Here is a 20,254-nt window from a genome sequence, read left to right as displayed (position 1 = left end):
TTTGGTTTTATCCAAGAACGTTTTTTATCGTAAATAGGTGTAAATAACTAGGCAAATTATTAAACACAGACGGAGTTTGCTAGGTGCACCTGCCATCCTGTGAAGCCCCTCACGCGTCCAAGGTCCCAAGGCCGTATTCAAGCTCCAGGGCCGAAGGGCTACCTATTCTTTGTGACTGGTTCCCAGTTCCCGGTCATCCCTAACTATTCTCTCTGGGGTCGGGTCATGTAAAACTTGAACGCATGTCTAAAATGGACAGCAGTCACCCCGAGGTTAAATTTGTCTACTTTTACGGGTGTCTCCCTAGTCCAAGCTCAAGTGAGGTGACCTCATTTGGACGGAAACCACCCTTATTCAAGTATTTTTCTCAGGTCACATGTCTTTCCCTCTCCTCTCCTCACACCCCTGCTTCCCTGCCTACTCCCCACTCCCCCCACTCTTCGCCCCACAATTGCTTGAAAGAAGGACCTGTAGCTAATTCAGTGTAGCAGCAGGATGGCAGGCTGGGGTCTGGACCAACAGGCCCAGCTAGATACTGAAGGCTGGCCCCAGGGGCTGGACCCTTACAGGAAGCTCAGCTCAGAGGGCGCCAGGGAACTCCTCCCACCGTGCAGGGGCACCCACACCAGGGGCTCCACGGCTCCTGACCACTTCAGAGCCTTAATGCCTGGTTAGTGCTGGGTTGGTCCAGAACTTGAAACAAAGACTCCATTTAGGACCCGACAGAGAGTGGTCTGCAAGCACCTTCCTCTCTCCAGAAACCTACCACCCAGAACCTTGGGTGATTTGGGCCTGAATCACATCCTCTTGAACTGCTTGACCCGAGTGGGCAGACGCAGCCGTTTCAGATGCGCAGGGGTGGAAAGTCAGAAGGCACCCCTGCCTGTGTTCCCCGCTTGGCCAGGGGCAACGTGCGCCTCACCGCTTTGACTTCTCACCTCCAAGCAAAGAGCCAGAGCAACTTGTCCCAAGACCCACCAATGAGTCGCCCACACCTACAAGTCAGGGCAGACAAACCTCAACTTTTTAAAGGCTTGCTATGCGGAGGACCTGAAGCCTGGGTGGGGTTTAGCAGTTCTGCTCTTTAACCTCAACTTCTTGGGGTCTTTTTAAACTGTCCTGTCCCTTCTTATGCTCCATTATGAATCAAGTGTGTTAAAGTGCCCTTCAAAAATGTTTTCTTAATATTACCATAGATAATTAGGAGTATTACTAGTCTCATTGCAAGTATTAATTAGATAACATGGTCTTTCAATAAATATTTATTGAATACTTATCATATGTGAGACAGAACTAGGGATGTAACACTGAATATACCCTTCCCTGTATCATGGCTCCTCCATTTAGGGAACTCGGAACGAAGGGGCTTCAGCTGCCCCGTATCATCCTGTTTATGCTTCCATTTCACTATAAACCATGTTGGATGGTGATGAGTGTCCACTTATTCAACTGTGAGCGCCCTCACAGAACAAGCAGGGTCTGTCTTATTTGCGCCAGGACAAGGCATCAGGGACACTCAGTGTTCTCTGTATGAGCAGAATTAAAACTCAGCTTCGTCTCCTCCCTTCCTTGGTCCTCCATCTCCATCACCATCTCACCAACTTCCAGCGACTGGAAGCGCGAGGAAAACCTCTTCAAAGACTACAAGGCCTGTTACTGGATCTCCTTCTGCAGAGATCTGCCACAGCTACAACGAGAATTGGTTTCTACACGCCTGATACATTTCTGTTTAAATCAGTATTTTTCAAACTGCAAATTGCTGCCTATTCTCTGGCTGTCAAATCCATTTAATGGGTTGCAACCAGCTGTTGCTTCTTTTTTAAAAAAAAAATAAAAATAAAAATGTACTGCACGTGGGAAGGATGGGAATTGTTTTATAAAGCTTTGTTTCTATTATCAATCCATCTATCTATACTGGATCTCAAAGAACAATACATTTCTTCCTGTGGGTCATGGTCAAAAAAGGTTTTGAAACGCTAGTTTAGATAATGCTTCTTTACATGGAGTTCTCACTGTTCACAGAGAGATTTCTTTTCAAATATCGCCCAGATGCCATCTGGCATCTGACATTGTGATCTGTCACATCTGTCATTCAAGGAATAAGGCACTCTAAGCATGCTTCTTTTTTGCTGGTTTTTTAAAATTTAAACCACGTGTAGTCTCTTAAATTCCCAGACCCCAGAATCTTCACAGTACAAGGTTCCTGCCTGTGGCCTCTGTACTAGGACCGAGTTTATTCGTGCAGCTCTCGTGCCTTGGGCCCTTCTGAGGTACCTCATGGGGGGAAAAAGGAGGAACTCCCTGGGCTGACTTACTGAACAGGGTCAGTTAAAGCACATACTACCCTCTGGTTCCTCCTGGCAAGCAGGCCACTGCTGGTTTCATGAGAGTTCATCAGTTTACACTGGAGCTGGGATGGTAAGATCAGGAGAAGGTGGGTCCCACCTGCACCCACCAGGGCTGGCCCACAGCAGTCCCCTCCGTACCCCGCGACCACACAGAGGGAGGGCCGGAAGCCACTTTCCCACTCTGCACACCATCCAGGCTTGAGGAGGGGGAGACGCAGCAACGAGGCAGCAGCCCGCATGTGCCAGGGAGGCAGGACGGGGGTGGCTGCTGCTCGCACAGCACAGCTCACCAAAACTGTCGTTCTCGGCTCCCCTGGTGGCGCAGTGGTTGAGAGTCCGCCTGCCGATGCAGGGGACGCGGGTTCGTGCCCCAGTCTGGGAAGAACCCACATGCCGCGGAGCGGCTGGGCCCGTGAGCCATGGCCGCTGAGCCTGCGCGTCCGGAGCCTGTTCTCCGCAACGGGAGAGGCCACAACAGTGAGAGGCCCGCGTACCACAAAACAAACAAACAAACAAACAAAAAACTGTCGTTCTAACCAAGCCAGGGCACGGAGACCACAGAACTGGACAGCACAACCTTCTAAATTTGAATCCTAGCTCTGCCTCTGGTTTCTTCCTTAATTCTATAACAGAAGGGCTCCGGGTCACATCAGAAAAACACAAAGATCCTGTTACCCTCTGACCAAGAGCGGTGACCTGTGGATTTGAGGCTGGAAAGGCCCCTTGGGGCTCAGAGCAGCACACCTCCCTGAAAAGCTTCCCACATCGAACGGGCTTGAGAATGGAGCGGGTTTTGTTTCACCTCCTGCTCTCTGGAGAGCTCTTCTATTCTGTCCTTCCCTGGGCTTGATGAGGTGGCCAGATAAGCGGCCAGCGGGGCCTGAAGGAGTAAAGCAGCCCTGCCCCTTGGGGAGGGGACCTTTAGGGACTGCTCATCCCGGTCTCTGCAGGCACTGTGGAGAATGCCCCTCGATTCCCCCCAGACGCTTCTGCTGAGGGTGGGATCACACTGACCAGGGCTGAAATCAGCCCTGACAATTTTACCTTACAGCCCACTTTGGGCTTATTTGGAGGCAGTGCAGCCCAGAGGTGGGGAAAACAGCTCTGGATGCCCCTCCAGGCCTGGGTTTCTGTCTTTATGTGACCTCCTCTCCATTCTTGCCTGTGGGGATCCCTGGGTCATTGCTCTGCAGGTACGAAGGTGACCTGTAGTTGTCCCTGTCCGCAGAAATGGCTGTCGAGCCCTGTGGTCCTGGCTGCAGACAGGGGCAGGGCTGCCCAGAGCCCCCTGGGCAGGCCTCCGCAGGCTGCCTGAGCCTCTTCCAGGAAGGGCTCGATGTTCTCCATCCCAGCAGTGGAGCAAGAAAGAGCCCTGTAGTGGGCAGGCCTCTCGGGCCCCAAGGCCAATATGGCCAGAGCTTGGCTAAGCCCTGGCTGCCTGACAGCAGCAGGGTTTTGAGAAACATTTTTCTCTATGGATAGGAAGTGACCATTTCCTCTTCTCCCTCACGTCCCTCACTGAACTCTGCTATAAGCCGAGTCAGTTTGATTCCCTAACCTCCAAAACAGACTTGAGCAGAGGGTACCAGGGACCTTCTAGAAGGCAGAGGCTCAGTACTGCAAACTCCCTGGGAGCAGCTGCCACTGGAACCCTGCCTTGCCTTTTCCTCACCTGGGCTTACTGCGTCCTGTACCTGAAGGAGGTGTCCAGCTGCATCCCTCACATCTTTAAGTCAGGGTTAACCTTGGCCCTGCCCAGCAAAGAAATAGACCATTCTTTGTTTCATCTGTAATTTAGTAAGAAAATCACTTACAGAATATTTTATACAGTCTCAGGCAGAGGAAAGAGAACTGGACTGGAACTCAGCAGGCCTGTTACCAACTAGCCACTGGCCTTGGGCAAGTCGCATAACTTCTCTGGGGTTCTCCTTCTACTGAGAGGTTAGGCAAAATGGTCTTCCTCTTCGCTTGGCTTCCCATGTCCAACATTCTGGGATTTTATGAAAGATTCTACATTTTATAGTTGAATATTATACTCCTTCCCCACAGGTTGAATGTCATTCATTTATTCTTTTTTTTAAATTTTAATTAATTTTTTTTTTTTTTTTGGCTGTGTTGGGTCTTTGTTGCTGCGCACGGGCTTTCTCTAGTTGTGGCGAGCGGGGGCTACTCTTCGTTGTGGTGCACGGGCTTCTCACTGCGGTGGTTTCGCTTGTTGTGGAGCATGGGCTCTAGGCATGCGGGCTTCAGTAGTTGCAGCACTTGGGCTCAGTAGTTGTAGCACTTGGGTTCAGTAGTTGTGATGCACGGGCTTAGTTGCTCCATGGCATGTGGGATCTTCCTGGACCAGGGATTGAACCCGTGTCCCTTGCATTGGCAGGCAGATTCTTAACCACTGTGCCTCTAGGGAAGCCCCTGTTCATTTATTCTTGAGAACATCATGTGTCACTAGTCAATGATACTAGGCAGCATTTGTGACACTCTAGGAAGATTTTCTTCCTCATTAGAGACTGCTGAAGTCTTAGGGGTCATTTAGAATGTATGGCTGCGACGGGTGTCAGGTGTTAAAGTGGGTGATTCAGAGTAAAGCTAATGTGGTACTCCAAACACCATGAAAAGAGCAGGCCCTTCTGCTGACAGGTCAGCTGTTGGTCTTTATTTTTTCTGGCTGTCCTTTTTGCAATGCATTGATGACACTAACCCAGAAGTATGCAGAGAAACAGGAAGTCCAGGTTACTTCCCCAGAACAATGGATCAATGGTCAACCATCTACATGAAGAAAGCTGGGGCCACCTAGGTCCTTTACAACTGAATGTCCCTTACTGAAGGGGCAGGTGGGCACTGTGGTTCAGAGCAGGCTCTGAAGCCACACGGACTCGACTGAATCTCACCTCTGCCAAGTTAGCCACGTGAACTTGGACAAGCTGACCATCCTCAAATTCCTCATCTGTAAAATGAAGATAAGAGTGTCTGCCTCATAGGGTTGTTATATGGATTCAGTGAGTTAATTCAGAGCACTTAGAACATTACCTGGCACATACTAAGCAATATCTATGTTATTAGATGCTGTTATTATTACTCCTTGTCCAAACATCATTACTAGAAATCTGAAGAGGAATAATTCATTCCTGACTTCTGTCTGTAAGCGAGAGCAGGCAGGCACCCTCTTGCTTCTGTTTCCTAATGACTTCTTAGTAAGGGTGGCCACCGCTTAGTGCAGCTCACCACTTTTCCCTGCACTTCCAGGGCCCCCACCCAGCAACATCCTTAGGTCAGGAAGCTTCTTACCCTGCAGAGGACGCTTAGGATCCGAGTCCCTTCACTCCCACTGCTGAGGCGTCTCCCCGTAGCTCAGCACCACCAGATCCTTTCCCTGTTGTCACTGCTGGCCTCTGTACTCTCTCCACCACCAGGAACATCCTCCCTTTTCCTTCCTCCCTCTGTGTTGCTGGGGCCAGAGCTGAAGGGGACAAAGGGGAAGTTTCTACTAGGCCTCCATCCTTCCATGGGCATCTGGGTTGGAACTCAGAAAACATCTTCTCCTAGTCACAACCTTATCTACAAATGGTGGTTGGGCTCCCTCGGGCACCAGTCCTAAGGTTCAGCTTCCGGGGTGGCCAAGTTTGTCTAACCTCTCTGTAAAGCAAAGAGTCCACAGGGGTACCATTTACAAGTGTGTTGGTCCAGGATCTTTCTATGCACAACTGGAGACCCTGTAATGTTAGCACCAATCTCAAGAAGCAAGAGCAGTGTGCAGTTTCTTGGATGCCATCCAAGATGGTCTGCCTCTGAGCCAAAACAGCAATGTGTTGTTCCTCAGACCAGGATTAAGAAACACAAACAAGACACTCACCCAGTGATGGTCACAACCACCAATCAATGGTCACTGCAGAACTCCCAAGGCAAAGCCCCAAGTGGGTATTTTTCTCCACCCCCGGGAATCCCCACCATCGTAGTGAACATCCTCCAAAGCGCACACTTACAGTCACCTGCATTTGGTGTTTGGTCTGAGACTGTACAAAGGGCACATTAGTGAGCAATGACCTCTGCTTTCTAAGACACTGCAAAGGCAGATGTGTACAAAACTCAGCAATCCATGTGCTTTCCCAGCAACATTTAGAATTGGTACTTCCTGGCTCTATCTGAAGTGTTCTTTAAAAGGGGTAAGCCAATGACATGTGTGTGCACGTGTGTGTGTGTGTGTGTGTGTGTGTGTGTGTGTACACATGCACCCGTGGGTGGCAGATGATAAGGACATGTGGTTTCAGGGTTGGGACCATGTGTGCACTAATACAGAATAAAAGTGAGTATAATGGACGTGTGTAGGTACACACGAGCTAGTGTGATTTTCACTGGATGTAAATAAAATAAGATCTGCCAGGCATACCTGGACTCACCTGGTTCACGTCTCACTCCCACAAATAACATTACAAGAAAATCTTGGGATAATAGCTAATGGTCTTTTTTCAAGCATACAGTAAGATTCAAGTGTTAATGAAGAACCCTATGAGTTCCACGTCACACAGCCACACTATTTTAGCTAAATGAGGAATGAGATAAACATCTATTTCTCTCCCTTATTTACCTAATACTTAGTCAAAAACAGGTAAAGTAACATTTCAGACTTATCAAATTTCTGACTGATAAGTTAAACTGTTAACAACTGCATTGTTTAGACAGTGCCTTATCTGGAGATGTCGGGTCTGTCCCACCACAGGCATCACAGACATCCTAGCCTCAGCCTTCTTCCCATTCTTACAAATTCCCCTACTCTATTTTTGCACAGTGTTTTATTGTTGTCAAGGTCATGTGACCACTAGGCAAGAAAGCTGGGATTATAAAACAACGGTAAACTCCTAGTCTACGGCTCTTCTGCACTTTTCACTTTACTACTCTACCTTTAGCAGAGGATTCAGTGCAAAAGGAATTAAGTAATAAGCTGGTTGATATCAGGTCTTAGCCTGAAAGTGACTTGACTTTCAAGAGTCTATTTCTGAGGATTGATGGACATCCAAAACCAGGGGCAGAGTGAAAGTGAAGGCAGGGCAGAGGGGACACATGCCCTCAGGCAACAGCATATGAGCACCCCAAGAAGCTGAGTGTTTGCAAATCCCAATGCCAAAACTATGGTCTGTGCCCAGTTCCCCCTGGGCACCACTTTCCCTCACTGCCACTCTCTGGCTAATACCTAATACAGCTACCTACCAAGGCCAACCAGGTACCCAGAACCCAGTCCAGACTTCGGACTCTGGCTAGTTGAGGGCCAGTGGATTTCTGGCCTTGAGAATAACCTGTTTTTTTGAGTGGTGGAGAGTTCAGTCCTGCAGGAGTGGGCCACCCATGGAGACTCAAGATCTAGAGATTTTCCTGTTCTCATCAGACCTCCCATCTTACTGCACTGAAGTCTCCATTAAGACTGACTGTGGGGCTTCCCTGGTGGCGCAGTGGCTGAGAGTCCGCCTGCCGATGCAGGGGACACGGGTTCGTGTCCCGGTCTGGGAGGATCCCACATGCTGCGGAACGGCTGCGCCCGTGTGCCATGGCCACTGAGCCTGCGCGTCTGGAGCCTGTGCTCCGCAACGGGAGAAGCCACAACAGTGAGAGGCCCGCGTACCGCAAAAAAAAAAAAAAGACTGACTGTGAGAGGCATATGGACAAGGCTGCATTCTGAACTGAACTCACTCAGCTCCCGTGGACCTTAGGGTTCTGCACAAGAACACACGTCCTGAGGAATTCCTCTGGCTCCATTATGCCCGGACTTCAGCCTCAGTCTCGCCTGGAACCTCGTGCTTCTCCCTGCCTTGGCCTGGCTCCCTCCAGGCAGACACGTCACTTTGCCCGTCTAGTCTGTGGCCTCTTCCCAGCAGGAGGCCCTTGGCTTGTCGCAGCCCCGACAGTTTGGCAGGAGGTACAAACTGATCTTTCCGGGGACACTGATCTGGACAATTCAGCCTCATTCAGGAGATCCAACTCTCAGAGGGTCCAACTCTGATGTGTTCTTTCTTAAACAGGACATCCCTTTATGAAGCTTCCTAGCCTTTAAAACACTCACATTAAAAAGAGAGCAACATTTTATTATGGCAGATATCATGGACTCACAGGGCTTCTTAATTTTCAGTTCCAACGTCTGCTGCCCAGACACAATCTTTTTGCCATCTGTGTCAGGTTAGTTACAAAGCACTGTTATTATTCTGGGCTACACAATGTTGGCCCGACCTACCCAGATACAAGAAATTTTGCAGATTGATTTAGTTATTCTGTTCATATAAATGAATCCAGTTGTACAGCTGTTTCTGATTAACCAATGTACTGCTGGAGTTATATACAAATAATTTTATAGTGAACTCAGCAACTACAAGGACAGGAGCAGTGGAATCTAGTCTCACCTCCCAGAAAAACAAGCAGGAGCAACAAGGGCAGGGGCTTTCAACCACACTCCAGGTTTAAATTCCTATCTGCTATGATTCACTTTTTCCTCTTGATGTAATTCAGCATAACTTATAACTAATGCTCTCAAAGAATGTTTGTCTTCAGACTTTAAGATTCAAGAGGGAAACCCAGTTAGCTGTGCAAGCTTAAAACTCCTTGAAAATTTCCCATCTTTGCGTTTTATAAGTTTCCATTTTTCCTGGTAAGACATTTATATTTCCTGAGACATTTCTTACATAATAGACTTCAGAAAGAGAAAACTGGAATCAAAAGTTCTGTATTTACTTTGTTATATGTAGCTATCAAGTGTTTTGTTTCATTTCCATACAGAACAATTAAGCTCAGTGAGCTTAGGCTCAAGTTTCTCTTCTCCAGGTCTAGAAGACAAACCATATGCACATTAGAAAATTAAGGAAAAGACAGGGCATGAATAATTCAAATGAATGGAATTAAAAAAGAAAAAAAGGTAAAGAGAGTGACAAGTGCTCCCTAAAGAAATCATGTGAAACAAAACAGGAAAAAGAGATTAGAAAGTTTATACTTCTAAAATGAATTACACTGGCAAGGATGTGGGGAAACAGATATTTTCAAATAGTTTCAGTAGGACTATGAATTACTACAACTTTTAGAAAGTAATACCACTTTAGGGACTGTGACAGAAATCAAAGCTTCTGTATGCTAGTATGTTCTGAACACATGGATATTCGGGGAAGAACTGCAGTAGCACAAAACTTGAAATAATATGAATGGTTAAATTACGGAATATCAGTCAGCCATAGTATAAATGAGTTTTTAACTTGGAGAGAATGGCTATAATGTTTTGTTATGTTAAAAAAAAAAATCTTGGGACTTCCCTGGTGGCGCAGTGGTTAAAACTCCGCCTGCCAATGTAGGGGACATGGGTTCAATCCCTGGTCCGGGAAGATCCCACACGCAGCGGAGCAATTAAGCCCGTGAGCCACAACTACTTAGCCTGCGCTCTACAGCCCGCGAGCCACAACCTCTGAGCCTGCATGCCACATCTACTGAAGTCCACGCGTCCTAGAGCCCACGCGCCGCAACTACTGAAGCCCACGCACTCTAGGGCCCGCGTGCCACGACGACTGAGCCCGCACGCTTGCAAATACTGAAGCCCGTGTGCCTAGAGCCCATGCTCCGCAACAAGAGAAGCCACTGCAATGAGAAGCCCACGCACCGCAACGAAGAGTAGCCACCACTCACCACACTACAGAAAGCCCACGTGCAGCAATGAAGACCCAACGCAGCCAAAAGTAAATAAATAAAAAATAAATCTTGTGGATATCAAAAAAGATATCTTCACCCCCATGTTTATGGTAGCATTATTTACAACAGCCAAGATAAGGAAACAACCTAAGTGTTCATCAATGGATGGATACAGAAAATATCTCACACACACGAATATTATTCAGCCAAGAGAAAGAAGGAAATCCTTCCATTTCTGACAACATGGATGGATCTGGAAGGTATTATGCTAAGTGAAATAAGTCAGAAAAAGACAAATACTGTATGATCTCACTTAAATGTAGAATCTAAAAAAGCCGAACTTGTAGAACCAGAGATTAGAATGGTGGTTACCAGGGCCAGGGTAGGGTGGGGGGAGGTAGGAGAATTGGGAAGATGTTGGTCAAAGGGTACAAACTTGCAGTTAGAAGATGAATAAGTTCTAGGGATCTAATGTACAGTATTGTGATTACAGTTAACAATACTGTTTTAAATACTTGAAAGTTGCTAAGAGACTAGATCTTAACTGTTCTCATCACTAAAAAGAAATGATAATTATGTGACATGTTGGAGGTTAGCCAATCTATGGTGGTAATATATTACAATATATGAGTGTATCAAATCAACTTGTTGTATACCTTAAACTTATACAATGTTTTGTGTCAATTATGCCGCAATTAAAAATCATGTAGCCTAATGTGTATAAGGTTTCTATTTTTAATAGAAAAACTATATATGTGCATATATATTTGTTCATAGTTTTATAAGCAAAGAGAAAAGAAGGGCACACCCCAAACTGGTAATATTGATTACCTCGAGTGGTTAGATTTGAGAGACATAGGAGAAAAATTAACTTTGTCTTTGTATATGTCTTTCTCTTCTGTTTTATTTATATCAAGCACATAATACTTTTGTAATCTCAACAAGGTAAAAACTACAATTTAATTTTTTTTAAGTGATAAGAGTCACATTTTCAGCAAAAACTAGGAAGCAAAGACTGAATTAGAAAGACTGAGCACCTGGCTTGGTGGTTGACAAAAGGGACATGTTTCATCACAGCAAAGTAGAGATGATGTATGCAAAAATTCCGTACAGAAAGGAATGTTGTGGTTAAAGTAATACCATAATACCCCATGCACAGTCCTTTAACCAACTGAGAATTGTTTTCTCTTTTTCTTCTGCCAGTTCCTCATCAAAGGGAGAGGATTAAGGGGGGGAAAGGTTTACAATGTTTAATTAATAAGGTTCTAGCTCCAACATCTTTGTAAAGTACCATGTAAAGTAATCCCCAATTTTAACAATGATCTAATTTTTTATTTTGTCTCAAACAACACGTGAGGCTTTTTTTTTTTAAGCAGTGCTAAAACTCTAGGGAAAAGAATAATGTGGCATTTTACTCACAAAACCTGGGATTATTTAAACGGATGCTTTGGGTTAAATGTTAAACCATGTGCGGCAATCAAAGTCTTGCTCTAATAGATAAGAATAGGTACTGCTAAAGTAAATTACTACTTTTTAAAGATTTTTAAAAAGACTTCAACTACTTTGCCTTTTTCTAGGCCCTCAAAAATTGAATTAGAAATGTCAGTACCATCTGAAAACTTGTCTGAGTGTCCCCCAGCCTGCCTTCTGGGGCCTGGGAAAGATAACTGGTTTCGTCTTGTTGTATTCTCCCTGCCCCCACCCTTTTCTCTCAATCCATCACCCTGGTCCTTCCTGAAAGACCCTCCTGCAGCACATACGTGTGCTCCTCACATTACATGAGCCTGCTCCAGAATACCCATTTCTTCCCCTTTTACGTCTGGCTGATCTGTCTCCTCTATTTAAATATCCATCCCCATAACACAAGTCTATTGTGGTGAAGACACTGACCTCACTGTTTACATTTTTTTAAAAAAAATAGCTAGGGTACATGTTTTCTCAAGATCTTCTCCAAGGTCTAAAGGTTCTCTGCTTTCAAAATCTATCCTGCCTAGGGCAGAAAATAGTCTCAGAGTTTCCTGAAATATTATTAGATAACATGTTCAACACTTCAAAATTGCATCAAAGATGTGGCCAGATTTCTTTCTTGGTCCCTCCCAGGCCTAAATTCTTCAGTCAACAGACCTAATCTGCATACGTCTATAGAAAAATGCTTGGGAAGTTTCAGAAACGGGCTGGGTGACACACAAGTGGTTGAAAAGCAAGAAATTCAACCAACTGCCCATTTGGTCTGTGTAAGCCAACTAAATGATTATATTGATGCTGTCACTGAATTGGTTGGTTGTCTGACTTGACTCAATGGACTAGCTGTCTGGGCATCATTAGCAAGAGCTAACAGATGAGAAGATGGTCATTGAACAGGAAAATATATCCAGCCGGACAGCAGAATGCCATGCAACTATTAAGAACATAGTAGCAATATGTCCAAGAAACGCTAAAACTATCAGGCAAGCAAAATGCAAATAACCCAGTCTCAAACATGTGGGGTGGAGGAGGGAGAATAGGAGGAATGTAATCAAACTGTGTTTAGCTGTTACAATGAGGTAAGGTGTACACATTACATATTCAGTATTTAAAGTAACCAAGTATTGCCTATGAAAGAAAATATATATTTAAATAATGTAAATGTGTGTGTGTATATATATATGTGTGTGTGTGTGTGTGTGTATTGCCTATGTAAGAAAAATAGAACATATGTAAAATTAACTTTTATTTTAAATCGTAATCGACTCCTCTGGCCAAGGAAACTATTTGGCCCTCAATTTTCCATTTTATTCACCATTTCCTTCCTCCTGCAGACACCTCTTACCTGAGAGAACTATTTATCCTCCAAATACAAAGGAGTCTGTGGCAGTCTGGGGAGAGGCTAATGTCCTTCAATTTTGCTTAAACTCCTTTCTCAAGTTGTACATCACCTCTTAGCTCAAAGAAAAAGATGGAAAATCCGTGGGTGGGAGAGCCTGAACACTCACTAATGTGGAAATGAACCACATACAGGCATTAGATCAGGAAATGTTACTTCTTAGGTTCTACAATAATAATTTCCACATTCCCCACAAGAACACAAAATCCCATTCCTTTATTATTAGGATCATTGTTATTTTTCAATTTGGAAGAAATAAAGATAAACAGCATTTAAAGATACTTATGTATGTGATGAAAAGTAATGTATTATACATATCAATCATGGTGAAGGATGAAATCACTCTTAGGATGAAACTTGTTTCCCAGCATCTTCAGAAGCCAACATCAAAATCGATTTTGCCTTCATAAAAAATTCACTCACCTCAAACCTTACAACCAGAGTGGTGGAAATAAACTGTCATTCAACAAACATTAATTGAGAACCTACTATACAAGAACCTACTGTTTCTGAGAGAATGTAAAAAAAAAAAAAATTAAGTTATTTCCTTCAAAGAGTTTACAATCTAATGAGGGAGAAAAAAACACATGCAAGTGACTCCAATACGGAATAGAGTGGATTCCGAGCCACAGGTGAGGCCCAAACAGACAGCAATGAGAATTTACTAAGAAGAGGGATGAATCGGCTCCAGAAGAAGACGGCGTTTCGACTTTTCTTAAGAAGCATGTTTTTACAATGTGAACCATGTTCATCGAAGCCACTGAACTAACAAAATTTGTAGGTGATTGTGTCTCCTGTTTATTTTAGCTGTATTCTTCTCTTATTGAGTATTAACAAAGTCTGCTATTTTTCTTCTCAACCAGTACTTGTGGCCAATATGAAGAATCTATAGGATTCAACATACAAGTGAGGAGAAGGGCAGTGTCAAGAGAAGAAATGGCAAAGCAGAGGCATACAGATGGGAATGGAAAAGAATCTTTGGCTGGAGTCCACAGCAATGAAAAGTCGTGTATAATACAGCAGAAGGTGAAGTTAAGGGTTAAAAGTGCAGAGCTTGGAATCAGACTGCCCCAGGCTTGAATACTAGTTCTGTCACTAGCTGTGTGACCTTGGGCAAGTTACTGAACTTCTCTCAGTCTCAGGCTCCACATACATGTATAGAATCTACCTCACGGGGCTGTGTGACTATTAAATGATTCAATTAAATGACACACAGTAAGTGGTAATGTTAAAGAAAGGAAAGAAGGGAGGAAGGGAGGGAGGAAGGGAGGGAGGGAGGGAGGGAGGAAGGAAGGAAGGAAGGAAAGGAAGGAGAGATTTTGTAAAGCTTGGGCCAGATCACAGAAAGCTTTGAAAATCTGATTCACTTAAATTAATATAACTAAGCAATAAAAGGAAATTAAAAGGAAGTTACTGAGTTACAATGGAAAGATGGCTTATTAGAAGAGAAACAATATATCCCTCGTAGGCAATGCTAAAATGTTATAGTCAGCAGATTTTGTTATAGTCAGCAGATTTTTACACATCTGCAGATTTTGGTATCCACAGGGGGCCCTGGGCCAATGCCCCTCGGACACCAAGGGATGACTACTTGTATAACATCACAGCAACATGGTTTTACAATATGAACCATGTTTCTGAAGCTTCTAAACTAATGAAAATTGTAGGTGATTGTTTTGCCTGTTTATTTTAGCTACGTTCGCCTTTTATTGAGTATTAGCAAAGTCAATTATTTTTGACTTCTCACCAAGTATGGACGCCTGACCTGAAGGCTGCAATGCTGAGCGGCTCCCCAGGAATCAGCCAACGTTTCTTGACTCCTGGCCGCCAGAGAACACGAGAGCAGAGCTGCTCCCATCCGGTGGGCGTGGGCGCTCTACCTGTGACCAAAGCAGCTTGGCCTGGGACAGGCGGTCCCCCTGGTCACCCCACACGGATGAGGGCCCCTGTGCGACCACCACAACATGTTACCCCAGCACTTCCTAGTGCCAAAGGGACAGGAAAGTAGCACATCTCTCTTCCCCTGGCCCTTTATCTGCCCTGGTCGTCTCAACAAAGTAGCTTGATTGGCTAAGCAGATACCACCAACTGGTAGCCCTCCCCTCACCCCCCACACTGATGTTCTCCTCTGTGATATCCCTCCTCCTCAGCTGTTGAGAGAATACATGAGGTGATCAGTGTGAAATGCTCAGTAAACTACAGACAGCTGAGGGATCGTTATGTGTTACTTTATATACAAAAGCAGTTCCTATGTTTAGGCTCTTTTTTAATTTCCATATGGGAAGAGGAATACCTACACAGTGTTTTGCGCAAATTAACACTGATGATAACAATGACCCCCAGTCTCGGCCTTGGCGCCATCTTCTGAGAAACCTCCGCACCACGAGCGAAGGCGAGCAGTCCCTGCCAGTGGGCTGAGGCTGTAAGAACTGGAGACTGTGGGAGTAGACGTGGCAAGGGAAGGCCGCCATCGTTCTGGATCACTGGGTTCTCAAGGGTACCCAAGAGCTGTTGGGAGAGGAAGGATAGTTTGGGGAGAAGCAGAGGAGGTGGTGGTGGAGGAAGAAGCAAAGGCGCAGGCTGAAGCGCAAAAGAAGAGAGATGGGGCAGAGGTCCAAGTAAACTCGTACACCCATGGAAGCCACAGGAGCAGAAACAAGGGAAGCCAGAGGCCAGGCACGCTGGTACAAGTCGTCGGACTGCATGCCAACTGTCTAGAACTTGTCTCAATGGATCCAGAACATTTATGGCCATTCTGATCGCCTCGACCACCTCTGAGAGGCCCATCTTGCTGGTATCAAAACGGTCCCTTTCAGTCCTTTGCCCTGGACTTGTGACATTCTGGACTAGTTCTGTTCTCAGCTGTGGCTGAATGTAACATGTGTACAATAAATCATCTCTTTTGCTGTCTTCGCTGAAGAAAAATAATAATAATAATGGCCCACAAATACCTAGCAGCAGCATGTCCTGGATAATCCGCCAAGTGATTCACATCCATTACTTCATCCGACCCTCAGAACAACCCCGTAGTACAGGTGGTTACAGTACTCCGATTTTAAAGATAAAGAAACAGAAGTCGCAGAACATGTGGAAGACAGAGCTGGGAATGGAAGATCTGCCTGACCCCCTGGCTCACGGTTTTCCCTTTAGGGACTCTGCAGGTGGTAGTGCATCAGTATCACCTGGGGGAGCTTTCAAAAATAGATTCCTGGGCCTCACCCCAGCCTTACAGAATCAAGCCTTTTTAAGTCACACCCATGCCTAAGGACCAGTGTACTTCAATACTGGTTAAAGCGTGTTAGGTAGATAGCATTTCTCAACTAATGGAAGGTATTCTGGGGAATATGGTGAGCCTCAGAGTTTTTATTACTTCCAAGTATAAAAGGCAGAGTTAATTATTCTAACCTGACCGTAATCCCTACAAGGTGAGAACAACTGATAAATGTTGGGCTGGGCAATGAGGCCGGTAAGGAAGTATTCATTTCTCCCAGGGAGGAGGAAACTGAACTGCTCCTCAGTTGGAGCAGGGAAGATGGAACACAATGTACACGTGCCAATGAATCTTCCCATGCCTGGCACATGGAAGACACTTGGTAGATACTCGTTAGATAGACAAATGAGGGAAGACTGACTCCCTCCAGCTGGAAGTAATTTCACTTTCCTCTAAATTCCCTGTATTTGCTCTGTACCTTTTTTTCATCTTATTTACCACATTCTACCCTGCATTCCTGCTGTTCAAAACCATGTCTCATCTCTACCAGGAGGTAAGCATTCAGGGACCAAACCCCATCTGCTTCTGAGCTAGGTCTCCCCTTCTACCCTGGCACAGGGCACAACAGTGACCCCTAAAAGGGACCCTCAATGCCAAATGAGCATGTTGCTTGATTTCAACTGTGAGCCGATTCACATACGTGGGTCCTGGCTATTCACAAGGCCTAACAAACCATCCAGCACTGCAACATAATTGTGGATTGCTGGGTCACAGTGGCAGAGAAACCTCTGTATGAAAATCATTAGGAATTTGGTAGACCTCACGGGAGGGCAGGCTTCCGGAAGATGACGGCTCTGGGACACACAATCCCAAATAACAGATGCTGAAAACTGAAGGGGTTACAGCAACAACAACAAAAGGCACTTTTCTTTAATTCTGTTCTCCTGATGTGCACTGTAAAAACCATGTATGTTCCTAAAATTACAACCGTAGTGAGGAACACCCTGAAATATCTAAGACAGTGACGCAGACCCAGCAACAAATACTTCCCACAAAAGCGGGCTCATCCCTGGCCAGAGCAACTAAGGCAGTGCGTTTAAAAAGTAAAGGCATCCCACCTCCTCACTGCCCCTGTCCCACAACTTTAGCCCTTTATTGTGTCTGTGTGGCCCTCCAGTGCCCTGTGCTGTGCTGCTTTTTGCTGTTTCACACGCCATTATCCCACCTGATCCTCACACGATGAGATGGAGGAAGAGCAAAGGTTATCAACCCCATTTCTTGGATGAGATAAGTGAGGCTCAAGGTACACAATATGCATGATATGCCTAAGGGGCCAAAAGTGGTTGAACACACAGTAGACACTTAATTGCTGAAATGAACAAACAAATGAAAGAAGGCATGAATCTCTCCACCTGGAAGTAATCTCATTGTCTCTAAATGTACCAGAATCTGATGTTACCTTGCTTACAAATCTCTCTGTTCTACAGCACACAAACCTAAGAGCTTATGTGCTGCTCAGGGAGCCAAAATGATGGCAGAGGTTGGGTAGGTCCCAAGGAAGAAGATGATATTAAAATGTTTTAATAACATCTGCAGAGTCTAGTCTGCACAATTCCACTCAACAGGTAATGGGCTCCTACAGGTGGCGGCGGATTTGGTCCCTGAGAAACTCAACCTTGTGGGGATGTCAGGCAGGTAAAGATACACAGCAAGAGTGAAGGCAGAGTTGTAAGCACTGTAAAGAGGGATTAAGATGTAAATATTGCTGGCCTATGCGGGATCTCTCACCTCCGGAAGTCAAAAAGTATTTTATGCAAACTGAAAAGGAAAATTCTTCGGAGTTATTTTATCCGCTAGAGAAAAAGGCATTTTTTTGAGGAGGAAAAAATATGCCAATGACTCAAAATGAAGCTGCAGTATTGTTTTGGAATTGCCTTGGGAAACTGGCAAAAGAAAACCCACCTAGGGCGGGACTCTGTCCAGGGGCTCCGCGGCTGCACCGCCTAAAGTCTGGGACTACCCACGGCCAGCGATTGGGGGTGGGGTCCAGTGACCATGCAGGGGACAATAGTGACACGCAGTTTTCAGAAAAAGGTACCAAGTCCATCCAGTCACTGCTGACAACCTGAGAGGCTTCCCAGAGAACTGAGATAAAGTCAGGAGCCGGTGGCCCAGGAAGGAATATGTATTCCTCCGGGATTGAGCAGGACCAAGGACCTGGCCAGGCTGGGCCCCTCGCAGAAGCACCCTTTGTTAATCTCAAAGAGTTCAAAGTCTAAACACGAGTTGAAGATTTAGGGTCCCCCTGACTGGGTCAGCTGGTTTCTCTTACCCTTGCAACGTTCTTTAACTGTTCTATTTTAAAAAGAAAATGTAGAGGGAATGAGACTGCAGTGAAGCTGTCCGGAAAGTTCGGGAGAGGCCCCGGGAGAAAATCGCTGACGGGGACTATAAGTCCTCTAAGGTCACTGCACACATCGAACGCGCGCGTCTACACCGCCCACTGCGCGAGCAGCAGCCTGGGGCACCCGGCGGGAAGAGAGTTTGGGAAGCCGAGTTGCGGGATGGGTACGATTCCCCAGCGAAGAAAGCGAAGCGGCTCCAGAGCAGGAACTGGCCCCGGGGATGCCCGAAAGTCCCCATCCGCCGGCGCTGGGGATGGGGAGCAAGGGGGAAGACGCGCCCCAGCGCATCCCCGCGAAGCCCCTGCCCCGGGTACCCACAGCGCGAGAGGGGCCGAGCCCCCCGGGGGGCCCCAGGCTCGGCGGAGCCAAGCAGCGCGCCCAGCCCCAGAGGCGCCCGCGTCCGGAGCCCATCGGTCCGCGGCCCCTTCTTCCCCCGCCCGCCGGCCAGGGCAGGACGCGCGAGCCGCCGGGCCCGAGTCGAGCCCCCCAGGAGACCACACGCCTGCGCCCCCGCCCGCAGCGGACGCAGCCCCGACGTCCCCGCGGCCCCCGCCCGTGCCCACCCGGCGCCGAGCCGCGCCGCGCCGCCCAGCCCCTCCCCGGGGTCCCCGGCGGCTGCCAGGGTCTCCACGGGCGTTGCCCTGAGTCCCCGGAACCCGGTCGCGCCCTCGGTGGCGGCGGCGGCGCGTCCCTTACCGCGCAGCGGCTCCGTGGGGCTCCAGGGCCTCGCGGCTCGCCGGGCATTTTTTTCTGGGAAACTTCTCCCCAGTCCGTAGGGCTGAGCAGCCGGGCAGGAAAAGTGCTCAGCGCCGGGAGGCTGCGACCATCCGGGAACTTCGCTGGGATGTAAACCCTCCCCCTCGGCTGCCGGTCCCCACCCCCCAGCGGCCCTGCCACATGTGGACGCGCGGCGAGGCAGCCGTCTGCCTTTCGCCCTCCTGTCTGCGCGCCGCGCCCGCGCTGCCCCTTGCCGAGGTTCTGCGCCCCGTGGCCTCGGGACCCTGGAGGAACGTGGCAGTTGTGGGGCGGTTAGGAGTCTGGGGCTCGTGTGTCGCTCCGTCTCCCTCCCCTGTGTTTGCAGAGGAGCGGGAACTGGAAGGGGTGTCCAGCCGAGGGCCCTTTCCCCCAAGGACTGCAAGCTCTCCAGCTTCCCGCTGCCGGGGTTACCCCCCAACCCCGAGGGAAAGCCTTTTCTCATCGCCTTCTCCTCTGTTCTCAAAAGAAGGGGCCTGCTTTGAGACATCTTAAATAGAAATTCAACTTAAAAATAAATTTTAAAATGGAGTGGCGCCCACAGAGGCCCAGGGTCCATCCACATGTCTTCCTGAACACTGCGTGGGGACAGCACTGCTACTCCTTTCGTGTAAAGATGCCCGCCCCTCCCCCTCCGCCTCCCACCAGCACCAAGAATCGGCTGGGATTGAATGGTTTTGCTCTTAGTGGGGATGGATTTGTCATCAGCCACCCACATCCTCAAATACGGTGGCATCAACAGCAAACATTTGGAGAAAGCTGAAGCTCTACTCTGTTGCCGGAGCTGTTACTGACCGGCTCTGAAAGCCGCCATCTCCAGGCTCCAAAGAAAAGTTAATACACACTAAGACGACACAGGTGTTAGAACGTGTGCGTTTGAAAAGAACAAGTTACGATCGATATAATAACCATTTAATCATATTGTTAAAATATCAAGGCTGCGTATCCCCTTAAATAAAAGCAGAAAAGGTGGGAACATAGGCACTTCAGAATTGATGTCCTAGGCTGAAAAGGTGGTTCA

At 47.1% G+C, this 20,254-nt stretch overlaps 1 protein-coding gene across 1 annotated transcript in view; it reads right to left on the bottom strand.

The window, feature by feature from the left end:
* Positions 1-19,399, bottom strand: part of WIPF1 (WAS/WASL interacting protein family member 1) — a 114,917-nt gene extending 95,518 nt beyond the window's left edge. The window contains exon 1 of the mRNA XM_060016558.1: positions 19,177-19,399. The gene's annotated coding sequence lies outside the window, so the exon portion shown is untranslated. The remainder of the gene's footprint in view (positions 1-19,176) is intronic.
* Positions 19,400-20,254: the final 855 nt, after the last annotated feature.

Source organism: Delphinus delphis, chromosome 7 (genome assembly GCF_949987515.2).
Source record: "Delphinus delphis chromosome 7, mDelDel1.2, whole genome shotgun sequence".
Lineage (NCBI taxonomy): Eukaryota > Metazoa > Chordata > Mammalia > Artiodactyla > Delphinidae > Delphinus > Delphinus delphis.
This window is presented reverse-complemented; position numbering and strand designations above follow the sequence as displayed.